This window comes from Callorhinus ursinus, unplaced genomic scaffold, assembly GCF_003265705.2.
Source record: "Callorhinus ursinus isolate GAN/ISIS: 27379988/994484 unplaced genomic scaffold, GSC_fseal_2.0 scaffold12, whole genome shotgun sequence".
Classification (NCBI taxonomy): domain Eukaryota; kingdom Metazoa; phylum Chordata; class Mammalia; order Carnivora; family Otariidae; genus Callorhinus; species Callorhinus ursinus.
In genome coordinates this window covers 30,944,968-30,958,074 of record NW_027397074.1, presented here as the reverse complement: position 1 = coordinate 30,958,074, position 13,107 = coordinate 30,944,968, and the positions used below count along the sequence as shown (strand labels likewise).

Below are 13,107 nucleotides of genomic sequence, written 5' to 3'. Positions count from 1 at the left end.
ATCTCCTGTTGAGTTCATAGGTGTTCAGAATGGTTTGATCCGTATCCAGCTGAATTCCTGAGACCGGAAGAAATCCAGGTCTCCTACTCCTCCGCCATCTTGCTCCCTTCGCTCACCATATAAATTTTGAGTATTTCTTCTACCTCTGTAAAAAATATCTTTAGAATCTGAGAGGGATCACATTGGATCTACAGATGGCTTTTGGTAGTATTGACATTTAAAAAATATTGATTCTAATCCATGAACACAGGATACCTTTCCATTTATTTGTGTCCTATTTGATTTCTTTTATCAATGCCTTTAAGTTTTCAGAGTAGAGATCTTTCACCTCCTTGGTTAAATTAATTCCTAAGTATTTCATTCTATTTCTGATGTTATTATAAATGGGATTTCTTTCTTTCTTTCTTTTTTGGAAAATTTGTTGTTAGTATGTGAAAACATTACTGATGTTATTGTATAGAAACTCTACTTATGTTAATTTTGTGTTCCTCATCTTTACTGAATTCATGATCTAACAGTTTTTTTGGTTGAGTATTTAGAATTTTCTATATATAAAACCATGTCATCTGCAAATAGAGACAATTTTACTTCTTACTTTTCAATTCTGATACCTTTTATTTCTTTTTTTGCCTGATTGCTCCAGTATTATGTTGAATAGGAGTGGGTGGTGAGAGTGGGCACCCTTTTCTTGTTCTTGATCTTAGAGGAAAAACTTTCAACCTTTTACAATTGAGTATGATGTTTACTGTGTACTTGTCATATACGGCCTTTATTTTGTTGAGATATGCTTTTTTTATGTCTAACTTTTAAGACTTTTTTTTTAAATCATGAATGGATGTTAAATTTTGTCCTATTTAATTCCTAAAAAACTTTTGTGGTATTGCCGTTATTCAACTTATACACTGAAAAAACTAAATCTTACTAGGAAGATTAAATAAATTGATTGAGGTCATAGTTAGTGATAGAAGGAAGCTTTGAAATCAAAACTTTTCCATCCAAAGCCTATGCTCTTGAGTGTCACCCTGTATTATTTCTTAATGTCAGTAATTGTTATGGGTTTAAATTGTGTCTCACACAAAAATGGGTGTGTTGAAATCCTAACCTCCAGTACCTCCAAATCTGACTTTATTTGGAATTAGGGTCATTGTAGATGTAATTTAAGATGAGATCCTACTGGAGTAGGGTGGGCCCCTAGTCCAGTATACCTGGTGTCCTTATAAGAAGATGGCAATGAGAAGAGAGAAATACACAGGAGAATCCTATGTGACAAAGAAGGCAGAGATTAGACTTAAGCAGTTTCAAGCCAAAGGATGCCACAGATTGCTAGCAAACCACTAGAAGGTAGAAAGGGCCAAGGAGAGATTCAACTACAGTTTTCAGAAGAAAAACGATCCTTCCAATACCTTGATTTTGGACTTCTGGCCTTCAGAATCATGAGACAATAAATTTCTATTGTTTTAAGCCATTTAGCTTGTGGTACCTTTTTTTGACAGTCCTAGGAAACTATTATAGTAATATAGATTATTCCAAATTATATTATTCTATATTTCTATAGAGATCCTACGGACAAATGTGTTATTAGGCCATGAATAGCAAATCTAAAATGTAATATAGCCCAAGAGGGAAAAGAGATTCCAAACCAAAACAACTTCCTCCAAAGTAGAAAGAAAAAAAAAACAAGAGGAAAAAGAAAACAACAAAAGACAATTTCGTTATAAAGTCACATCCCTGATGATATCTGATTTTAATAGGACATTCATGAAGAATGCAAATAGGGAAGTAAAACCAAAGTAAATTAATACACTTGCCTCATTATTAACAGGGTTAACATTTGGTGGTTTAGGGGTGGTGACCTGAGAGAAGGTAGTTACAGATAAGTAAATACAGATTTGATTTAATGTAAATTTCTCAATGTTAGAATGACATCAAATGTGGCATTGTAGAAATGGCATCCAAAGAAGGTAATGAAACAAGAATAATTGTTTAGATCTATAACCATAGATTGTCTGATGAAAAATAGCTAAAATTGCTTTCTATTGAAATAGTCTACTTTTAAAAAAGAAAGAAAAAAAGAAATAGTGTATTATTGTTTCCTATCCCATCTCAGCTGAGCTGAGCTCTCTCTTTTGACATTATTGGAAGATAACATTAGGGTGTTCCTACTCTGCAAGAGACTCAAGCCAATTACTATTTTTTCCCATGTGGTTCCAAATAATAGACACATTCTAATATGTAGATACTTTCAATGATTCCTAAAAGTATTAATCCATTCAAAAACACGTTTTGTTTTTTTTTTACCCTGATTAATCTGAAAATGTCAGTCTCCCTTTGGAAATTAGAGTTGTGTATGCAAGAAGTATCTGACATATCAAGTGTACAAATGCTTTATATCTAAAACCATGGTCCTTTTTTGCTCTTTGCTTTTTAGCTGCTTGGAGTCCCCTTCATCCAGCATTTGTCTACCTGACCAATCCTGCCCTTCCTCTAAGGTGAGTTTAAGAATCACGTTCTCTATTAAGCCTGTCAACCTACTCATCACTTAGCCCATGTTGCTAACCTCATCTTTGTGGTAACAGTCCACTTTTTAAATATTATTTATTACATTATGTGGCATATTTGTGTCCTTACCAAAAAATATGAGCCTCTTTTGAGCAGGGCCATGCCTTATTAACATTTACATACCTTACATCTAGTACAGTGTCTGACATATAATAGCCACTCTCTAAAGAATGATTGAATGAACAAATGTAAGTTGAGAAAAAAAAACTATTAGAGAAAATGCAAAAGAATTCATTAGTAATATTCAGATCTAGAGATGATCAAAGATAGGCTCCAGACTCAGAGATAGTATCAGTGACAAGGCAGAAATGCTACGTGCCTATTCTGCTTCCATCTTGTGTTGAAAGGAGAATCCTCTTAAAAATGTAGCCAAGATCATGGTTAAGAGAATTTGAAATTGAAGATCAGTGAAGTGGCTAGGAACGGCACTAGACTGCTTTCAGCGCACTGCAGGTCTCTGAGACTAGATGAAGAACATGCTAAGGTTTATTTTTTTTTATTTTTCTACTATATTTTTTTAAAAAATCTTACCATGTCACTAAGTTATTCTGATTCTTTCTCCACACTGTCAACCAGGGCTCTGTTTCACCTCTTTCATTGCTAACATCGCAGTCAGACATTATCATGTACTTTAAATAATACAATGGCCTAATTTTTTACCTTATTTACTGCCTCAAGTCTGTTTCCTCTTCATTTGGCCCTCTGGCTTGTTCATGCCATTCCTCTGTTCAGAATCTTCAGTTGTTCTCTGCATGCCTACAGACTGAAGTTTATTTTCCTCCATCTAGCCTTCAATGGCCTCTCTAAACTCATCCAAACCATCGTTCTAACATCATTTCCCATAATCCCCAGGAAAATCCTTATTTCATTTCATTTTATTGTGTGGAATAGATTTAATTTACTAAATGTATCATGAAATGTAACTCAATTATTTTATTTTTGAATGAATATTTTGATACTTGGTGCTATCCGCCAATGAAGGACCCAAGCCTCCTGCAATTTTCCATCCCCTGTCTTGTCCCCTTATATTTCCGGCAGTCCTTTAAAAATATTCTCCCTTCTTTGTAGCTCCAGCAGAGTCTCTAATTTTGCCCAAGAAGCTGTCCTGATAAGAAGGGCCTAGTGAGTAAGGTCAGTCCTAGTTTGAACTGTGTACAGTGCTCTGGGAAGTTACAGCTTACCTCAGCTCTTGGGTGGATCAAAAGTATATTTATCTCCTACATCACTATCAAGTTCATATCACTTAGTTCATAACATCCATGTGGCACTTACATAATCTGCTTGTTAGTTTAATAATCCAGTTTGGTTGGATTATCTATTGTAAACTCAGTATCATAACCTTTCCCTTTATCACAGAGAAGAGGCTAGAACTGTATCTCTCAGAATTGCCTTCATTGCATGACCCTGGGTTAGAGTTTCTCCACTTCAAACCCTTGCATGAGATTTGGGATGTGAACAGAACGAGTTGTTATTCTTCTCAGGCAGAAGCAGCCAGAGCTATAAGGACAGATGCCATTCACTGGGCAGCTCTGGGTTGATATCTTAGTTCTGATTCTTTCAGCCAGAACAAAATACCATACATTGGCTGGCTGAAACACGAGCATTTACTACTCACAGTTCTAGAGACTGGAAGGTCCGAGATCAGAGTGCCAGCATGGTTGGGTTCTGGTAAGAAATCTTTTCCTGCCATGTAGACACCAAACTTGTTGCTGTGTCCCCGTGTGGCAGTCATGGGAGCTGGATGGGAACACACAGGGAGAATAAGCTCTCGCCTCACCCTCATGACCTCCTTTAAACCTAATTATCTCCCACAGGCCCCATCTTCAAACACCATCACACTGGGGGTTAAGGCTTCAACATATGAATTTGGGGGCCACACAATTCAGTCGACAGCAGTTGAGATATTGGGAAGAAGCATCCCAGAGATTCTTGAAAATTGCATCACCTTCTTGCAGGTTTTTTGAGACCCATTCTCTTGGTGCTTTGGGTTGAGTGAGGATAGCAGTTTTGCTGAACTCCGGTGGAAATGCTAACTTTTAATAATTTAGACTTTGGATGCTCTATCAGTGGCAACTACTTCTAGTGACTCTAGAGCTTCTTCTATCCCAGCCTTCAGCCAACCTAACCCCTCCCCCTTTTTTGCGCTTCCTTATACTTTCCTAAGCAGGTTATCTGTACTTACTGTTGGGTTAGACCATCAAAATAGATTTAACTCTGAAAATATGTGACACTTCAATTAGGATCTCTCAACGTGGTGGTTCACATGTGTTAGCTTTGAGAACACAGAAATGAGACGCGGCTACTGTGCTTTATGCTATAGGAATACTGCGCCTTAAATATGTTTTACCCTACAGTCAGTACTGCATTTCACAATCAATACTCAATATGTCTATACTCAATACTGACATTCACAGTATGTCAGTGACAGACTAGATTGTTCCCTTGCCTTGGAAATCTATGAGAACATGCATTATTTCCTTCTTCTGTTATGGCTGAATAATATCCCCCTATATGTATATGCATATATGTATGTATGTATATATGTACACACATATATATATATATCACATCTTCTTTATCCAGTCATATGTTGCTGGACACTTAGGATGTTTCCATGTTGTGGCTCTTATAAATAATTCTGCTATGAACATGGGGTACAGTTATGTCTCTGACATAGTGTTTTTGTTTTCTTTGGATATATTCCCAGAAGTGAAATTGCCAGATCACAAGGTTGTTCTATTTGTAATTTTTCAAGGAACCTCTGTACTCTTTTCTATAGTGGCCGTACCCATTTATAATCCCACTAACAGTATACCAGGGTTTCCTTTTCTCTATGTCTTCACCAGCATTCGTTATGTCTTGTGTTTTTGATGATCGCCATGCTAACGATGTGAAGTGATGTCTCATTGTGGTCTTGATTTGCATTTCCCTAATGATTAGTGATGTTGAGGGCCTTTTCACGTACCTGTTGGCCATTCATATGTCTTCTTTGGTAAAATGTCTCTTCAGGTCCTTTGCCCATTTTTAAACTGGTTTATTATTATTTGCAATCTAGTTGTATGAGTACTTTATATATTTTGGATATTAACCCTTTATCAGATATTTGATTTGCAGATATTTTTCCCATTCCATAAGTTGCCTTTTCATTTTGTTGTTGATTTCCTTTGTCATGCAGGAGCTTTTTAATTTAGTTTAGTTTAAGTAGTCCCACTTATTTTTGCTTTTGTTGCTTGTGCTTTAGGTATCTTAGTTAAAAAACATTACCAAGCCCCACATTAAGAAGCTTTATTCCTATGGTTTCTTCTAGGAGTTTTATGATTTCCAGTCTTACATTTAAATCTTTAATCTATTTTGAGTTAATTTCTCTGAGTGATATAAGTTAGGGATCTAGATTCATTCCTTTACATGTGGCTATCTAGTTTTCCCAACATCATTTATTGAAGAGAGTCTTTTCTTGGCTTCCTTGTCAAATATTAGTTGACCTTATAGACGTGGGTTTATTTTGAGCTCTTGCAAGTCTTTCATTTTTTTAATGAATCATAAGCAACCTACGTTTTTGAATTATTTTTCTCATATTAAGAATTTCAACTTAACAATGCTCAAAAAATTATACTTTTCTTAGAAATTCTTCCTTATTTTGGTAAAACTGTATGGAATAAAACTAGGCAATTATAAGATGAATTCAAGGAATTGTTTTTTTTTTTTCTTGTCTGCTTAAAGTAAATGCATCATTGCTGTCAACTACTATTTGCTGAGGCCCTTGTATCTTGAATAACATAAATAGCACCCCTTTTCTACCTTATTCTGCATTATCTATTGGAGTGCAACTACCTTTAACTTTATAATTAATGGTTGTTACACAAACTGTGAAGTTTGTGAGTTTCCAGATTAATTTTTTTCCCCCACACTATACCCAGTCATCCCCAGAAATTCAGCAACTAAATATCACTGGAAATTTTTGGTGCCTTTTCAAGCATAATTGCAATTCAGTCTCTGGTTCCATAGCTGAAAGTCATGGTTCCATAGCTCTGCCTCAGAGAGGCTGGCAGTAGGCCATTTGAGTAAACCAGTGGGTAAGAATCAAGTGAAATGGGCCAAGGTGGTGGGGTTTACCAGCTTACTAAAGCTCTTTGGTTTTGGAATGGTGGAATACATTTTGGTTTTAATTTTCTAATTTGTGGTTCTAAATGCCTCAAGATTTAGTCAAGGATTAAGCCGGTGGTTTAACTTCCTTTTTCCTGGGGGTATGAACTGTTTGAGTTGAGCGACCAACCCATATCCCTGCAAATGAAACATATTTGCATTTCTCATGTGTGTAAGCCTAGTAAATGTTGATTGCTTCCAGCTCACTGACAGGGTACCAGTGTGTTTTCCATTTTGTTACCAAATAATAAAACCTCAAACAGAGGCACAGTCTCTGGGCTTAACAGGAAGCATGACTCACACCTCTAAACAAGAGAGAAGAGAAACAGAAAAAAAATAAAATAAATAAATAAAATAAAATAAAATAAAATAAAATGCTTATTAGCATCAACTTTGTAACATACATTAGAAACAGTGGTCTTTGAAATACAATCTTTCCCTTTGAGCATGGTTAAGGACTCAAGGGCAATCTTATTTCAATAGAGGAATGTGTGAAATAATACATACCGTGTTCTACTGACCCTAGCAGAACGATTTACTAATTATGCATTTACCTTTCTGCATCTCTGCTTATGTATAAGGATTTTTTGCTGTTGTTGAAATGCAAATAAAAAAATCAACACACTTTGGCTTAAACAATAAAGACAATACTTTGCTTTACAACAGGTTAGTGGACTTTAGGCAATATATGATAATCAGGATTGAACTCTGTATTTCTTTAATTTCCTTAGTTTGTTTTTTGTTTGTTTAGTCATGGTAGGAAAATGGCTGCAGTAGTGTTGGGATGCATGTCTTTAACCACAGGATCTGGAATTAATAGATCTAACCCTTATCCAACTTTTGAATAAAAGTACTAGGTGATGTGGGAAACAAAGGTAGAAGAAAATTATTAAATTTCCTTACTATCTACAGCCCGTTGACAAGTCCTTGAAATAGGCTGAGTGACCTTCCTCTAGGGACATAACTGCCTCGATGTTGACATTTGTTAAGGGCAAAAGGCAATCTTAGCCTGACCCCCAGGATCCTGTAAGTCTACCTTAACATATAAAAACTCCTTTGGAAACTTCCTTTATCTCTACTCCCCAGGATACATGTTAGCAATCATCCCCCAAGCATATGACCCACCGATATACATCTGAAGGGTCTCATGACTCAGGGTTTATTAGACAGTAATAAATGACATTTTCTCAACAATAGCTAGGCCCCTCTAGGTCCTTGAAACCTTGCTTCTAAATTCCTTATAGACTCAGTCTATCCTTAACCCCCTCCCAACTTAAAAGTATATAATGGGCCACTTCTCATGATCCCAGTGCAGCTTTTTCTGCCCACAGGGTCCTGTCCCTGTGTTAAAAAAAAAAAAAACACCTTTTTGCGCCAAAGACGTCTCAACAATTCTTTCTTGGCCATTGGCTTCAAATCCTAACATCTTTTCCTACATCATGAGGCTTTGCTGATTGGACACAATTAGGTCACATTCCTATCTCTGACCCAATCACCAATCACTGTGCTCAGTGCTGGGGCTTAGGTCTGGACCCCTGCCTGTCCTGAATCTGCCCAAGAGTGAAGGCACTTTGCTGGCTGGACTAGGCCAGTAGCCAGCCCCCCACCCCATTCCCTGGACATAACTGCCAATGTCCGCCAAACCAGAGTGCTGCAGCGTGGCGCTGGGGGGAATCCGTAGTGTCCACTACAATGTGGAACCGAGTCCTGGCCTGAGATTGTGGAGATTTCTGTTGGAGAGTTAGCTTTAGCCAAATTATCTTTGTGATTTTGCCAAGTCTCCTGACCTAATCCTTCAGTTGTATGTTAATTTCTTTTACAAAGGGTGTTTTCTACAAGACTACTCCTGGGCTTTTTGTTTTTGTTTTTGGAAAATTCGTATCTAGTTCATGCAACCTCATTCCAACACCAAAGATAATTCAGTCACTTTAAATGCCATATGGAATAAATAAATGTTTCAAAACAAATCAAACTTAATTCCCTGTAAAAATCATCAGCATTGGTTATTCTGATTAAATATGTAAGGTCAGCAAAGGCGAAGGCTTTTGGCAGGCCTATAAAGGAGAACCAAGAGGAATTAGAAAGCAGGAGACTAAAGTCACTTTGTGAATTAGAGAGTGATGGCGAATTGTTATTATTATAACTTCCCAGAATAAAAAAAAAAAAATGTGGACTTGCAGCTGAAAATTGGCTGGTGATCACAGCCTGACATACTGAACAAGGGCACGTGTATAATGTATTTAAGGGAGGAGATCATCCAGAGTCTAACTTACATTAGCATACATTGAAAATAACCAAAACTAGAGGGAAACCTTACCACCCAGTTCAATTCAATTCAAGGAACAAATATTGATTCAGCAAGCAATGTGTCCCAGGCTTAACACTGAAAAGATAACAAAAAGGAGGAAGAGATTGAGTCTGTCATCAAGGAGCTTACTGTGTTAAAGAAATGAGGTAATCATCCAATGTTTAAAAATAAGAACACAAGCAATTAGGAGAGAATGATTGTGGATGTCATTGGTGATATCTACTACATATAAGGAAACTAAACTATGTCAGATAGTATATCTGGGAGTTTACATTCTAAAACAAACAAAAACAAAAAAATGCAAGTTATGAGTTAAACTTTATAATGTTGAATTTGCTGATACAATCATGGAGAGACAAACATTTACATATCTTGCCCAAAGCTATCTTGTTCCCAAGTGGCAGAGCCAACATACTAATTGAGGTTTTCTGTGACTCTAAACTACATCCTTTGCTCCACACCAAGTGACCTTCCAAATAACTTTCACCAGGTTAGCAGTTTGAGCATCTTTATCAAACATCCAAGTCAGACAGAAGTGAAGGAAAGCTAAGGTCTTCAATCTAGAAAGATAGATGTTGCAGAATCCATCTCTGTCTAAATTTTTATAAGAAAGATCTGTGATTGAGTCAGAGTTTGTGATATATATATATGTATATATATATATATATCACAAAGGAAAATACAAAAAATCTAAAACGAATAAACATGTAATATACATGTATAAAATATATGCTGTAAATAACATGTAAAATATAAGTCCATATTAAATATAATATATATATTTACTCTTTTTAGATTTTGTGTGCGTGTGCGTGTTTTGTTTCTCTTGTCCTACTCCAGAAGGGAAGACACTGATCCATTCCTACATCAAGACAGAGAGGGAGATCATTCAGTATTTATTTCACAAACGATTGTTGACTGCCAGCTTTGTGTTAGTCATCAGAGAGATTAGCTTACTAAGACACAGTTTCTATCTTCAAGGAGTTTGTAATCAAGTAGGAAAAATGAATTTATAATCAATTATGATACAAGCTAGGTGTCATACAACAAATACGTATGTGAACATGTGGGAGCAAAGGGAGAGATGGAATGGGAAGTTTCACAGATGGGTGAAATTGAGGATGAAAGAATTTCCTAATCTCATCAGAAGAGGTGGAAGAGAATTCCAGGCAGGAGAAATTGCTTTAACACACACAGAGAAAGAGCATGTCATCTTGGCTGAATTTAGGCATGCTTTGGGTTGAGGTGAGATTTATTTTGGTCTGTTTTCTGTATGTCCATGATCGCCAAGATTTTCGCCGTGAAAATTGTCAGTAAACATTTCTGTGTGTGAACATCCAAGATGTTATGTATTTCTGTAGTTATCACTGCTGTCCTAATCTGTAAAGGTAGGTAAAACTCCACTCATGTCTAATTAAAAAATCCATAACAACAATCACTATAAGTTATAATAAATGCTACTATTTATTGGTCAAGGAACTTTCTTCCAAACTATTGTGTTTTTTATAATTTAACTTCTGTACCCCTTGCAGCAACCCTGTAAAATAGGTGCTATATTAGCCCTTTCTCATTGTTGATAAGGAAATCTAGGTATAAACTGGTGTTTTAACTTTCCTACCCACACTCCATGGATCATCTTGCACAAAATAACTCTCTGCAGTAAACAGTAGAGACTATGCGTGGTTGTTACACATAGAGTGTTTGTTGAACATCCTGAGAAATATTAGAGGTCCTTGAAAATGTGGGCATGTTTTTGTGTGTGTTTAAATTTGGCAAGAGTCAATGTTAAATATCATTAAAGATACGTTCTTTCCTGCCTTCGGTTTTTCACAAAATAGTTTTTGTTTGCAGCCCTGTGATTAAACAAATAATCTCTCTGGACCTTTATTTTCTCTTTATTAAATTTCACCTTTATCTATGCTGATTGGGCAACTCTGTTGTTTTTCTGATATTTTTCAAAATAACATTTTTTTCAAATTATAAGTTTTTGACATTTCCAATGTAGGCAGTTTAGGGAAGAAGAAAAACGTGATGAAAAAAATTATGTGTGCATATTTTACCAACCAAAGAAAACACTATTAACATTTTGGTGTATATCCTTTACCAGTTGCAGGATCCATCATGGGTTCTAGACATGTTTAGTCCTTCCACTAAGGCCTCCCTCCATCTCCCCACGCCTTCTACATCAGTACTTTTTTTTTCCGTTATACTTGGTAATTTAAGTTTACTTTTAGCCAGCTTTAGATAGGGTAATTAAGCCCGATTTCATTTAAGACCACTTAACTGATTTCTAGATAAGAGGAAATTTCCAGCTCTTTGCAAGAAAATTTCTCATAATGTCCTTTGAAAGCCAACATATTTATGAGAGTGCTTTGCAATAAATCCCTTTCTTTTACATCTTCTAAATTAAGCCTACATTGTGTTTTGAAGTCTTTAAAAGTTATTAAAACAATTATTATTTCACCCATTTCACTTTGCAAAGACGACTGCCCACAAGAAAGAGAAACCAGTTTATGCAGACATTTAAGTGGAGTCAAATGCACTAATACTCTTATAGAAAAGTATGTGAAGCCCCAGTACTGGGATTAATATTAGAGACAGAGAGACCACCAAAACAGTATTTATAGGTAGAAGAGACGAGAAATACATCTTCTGATATGTTTGTAAATGTCAAGACTATAAGCACTTTGGCAGTGGGGCTCCTGGGCTGTGGTTATCTGGGAGAAGACAGGGACCAGAGGAAGGCAGAGAGGGAGACTAGAGGTGACAATCCAATTATTGGGAGTCCTTAACATCATGTAAAGAATAGAAGAGTGTAAATGTAGTCACAAGCAGACAAACCTGCATTTAAATCCTAATTTATCAATTTACTCAGTTGTGATTTATCTGGAATAATAATAATAGGTAATATTTGTTGCTTACAGTTACACAGTTATTAGATGGCACAGTCAGATTTAAATCTCAGCGTTCTAACCTCAAAGACCATATGCCTGGCAATTCCACCATAATAATTCTCCAGATGAAGGAGGATAGTGAGTGTACAGTAGGGGGCATGAACCCCGGAGGTCAAATGCTTAGATGAGCTATTGTCAAAGCATTGTCTGTGAAGTCCTTACAGTGTTGAGTGTGGTTCCTAAGATCCTTTCAGGGAATTTGCAAAGTCAGAAATCGTTTAATGGTAGTAGTAGGAACTTATTCGCTTATTTTCACTGTGTTGACAATTGCATTCTTCTTTCTTTATTTATTTTTTAAAGATTTTATTTATTTATTTGAGAGAGAGAATGAGATAGAGAGAGTATGAAAGGGGGGCGGGTCAGAGGGTGAAGCAGACTCCCTGCTGAGCAGGGAGCCTGATGCGGAACTCGATCCCGGGACTCCAGGATCATGACCTGAGCCGAAGGCAGTCGCTTAACCAACTGAGCCACTCAGGCGCCCTGACAATTGCATTCTTCTTTAAAAAGCAATGCCAGATAACCTTTCTGCTATTTTTGCCCAACTAAAGATCTTGGCACCAAACAGTACTAAGAGTCATTGCATTCTTTACTACCATTCATTCACAGAAGGGAGAAAAGGCCATACCAAAATCAATCTTATTAAATCTCAGTCTTTGTGTTCATGTGTGAAGAAGTGAGAAGTACTCGTAAAAATATTTGCCAAATGTCAAGGTCTGGTATTTATTTCAAAAGCACTTGTGTGATTCTCTCAGTTGCAAGATGAACTAGCTATCTTGTCTAGGGCCACCAGTTTTCCTTGAAAGAACGGTGGACGGACAATAATAGTGACCATTCAGACTTGGGTACCAGACAAATTTTCTTGAAAATAAGGAAAACAAACTTATCACTTCAAGGAAAACAACTGACGGTGTTTGTTGTCAGTGACAAAATTTAAGTGCTCAAGAAATCATTAAAATTTTGGAAAACTTGTATCCACCACTTTCTATTATTTGAAGATTTTTTTTATAAGATTAGTGGTGATATTGATGAAAGTGATTTTTAAAATATTGTATAATAAACTGTGTCAGTATTTGGAAGATCTCAATTCAATAATTTATTATTTTTCAAATGGTCATTGCATGATGTTACATGATAAAGACATTC

General features: G+C 36.3%; 1 long non-coding RNA gene across 1 annotated transcript in view; it reads left to right on the top strand.

Annotated features, from left to right (window-relative positions):
• LOC141373787 (uncharacterized) overlaps positions 1–13,107 on the top strand; it is a 219,003-nt gene that overhangs the window by 10,693 nt on the left and 195,203 nt on the right. Inside the window, exon 2 of the long non-coding RNA XR_012380110.1 lies at positions 2,429–2,489. This is a non-coding gene — a long non-coding RNA (uncharacterized lncRNA). The remainder of the gene's footprint in view (positions 1–2,428; positions 2,490–13,107) is intronic.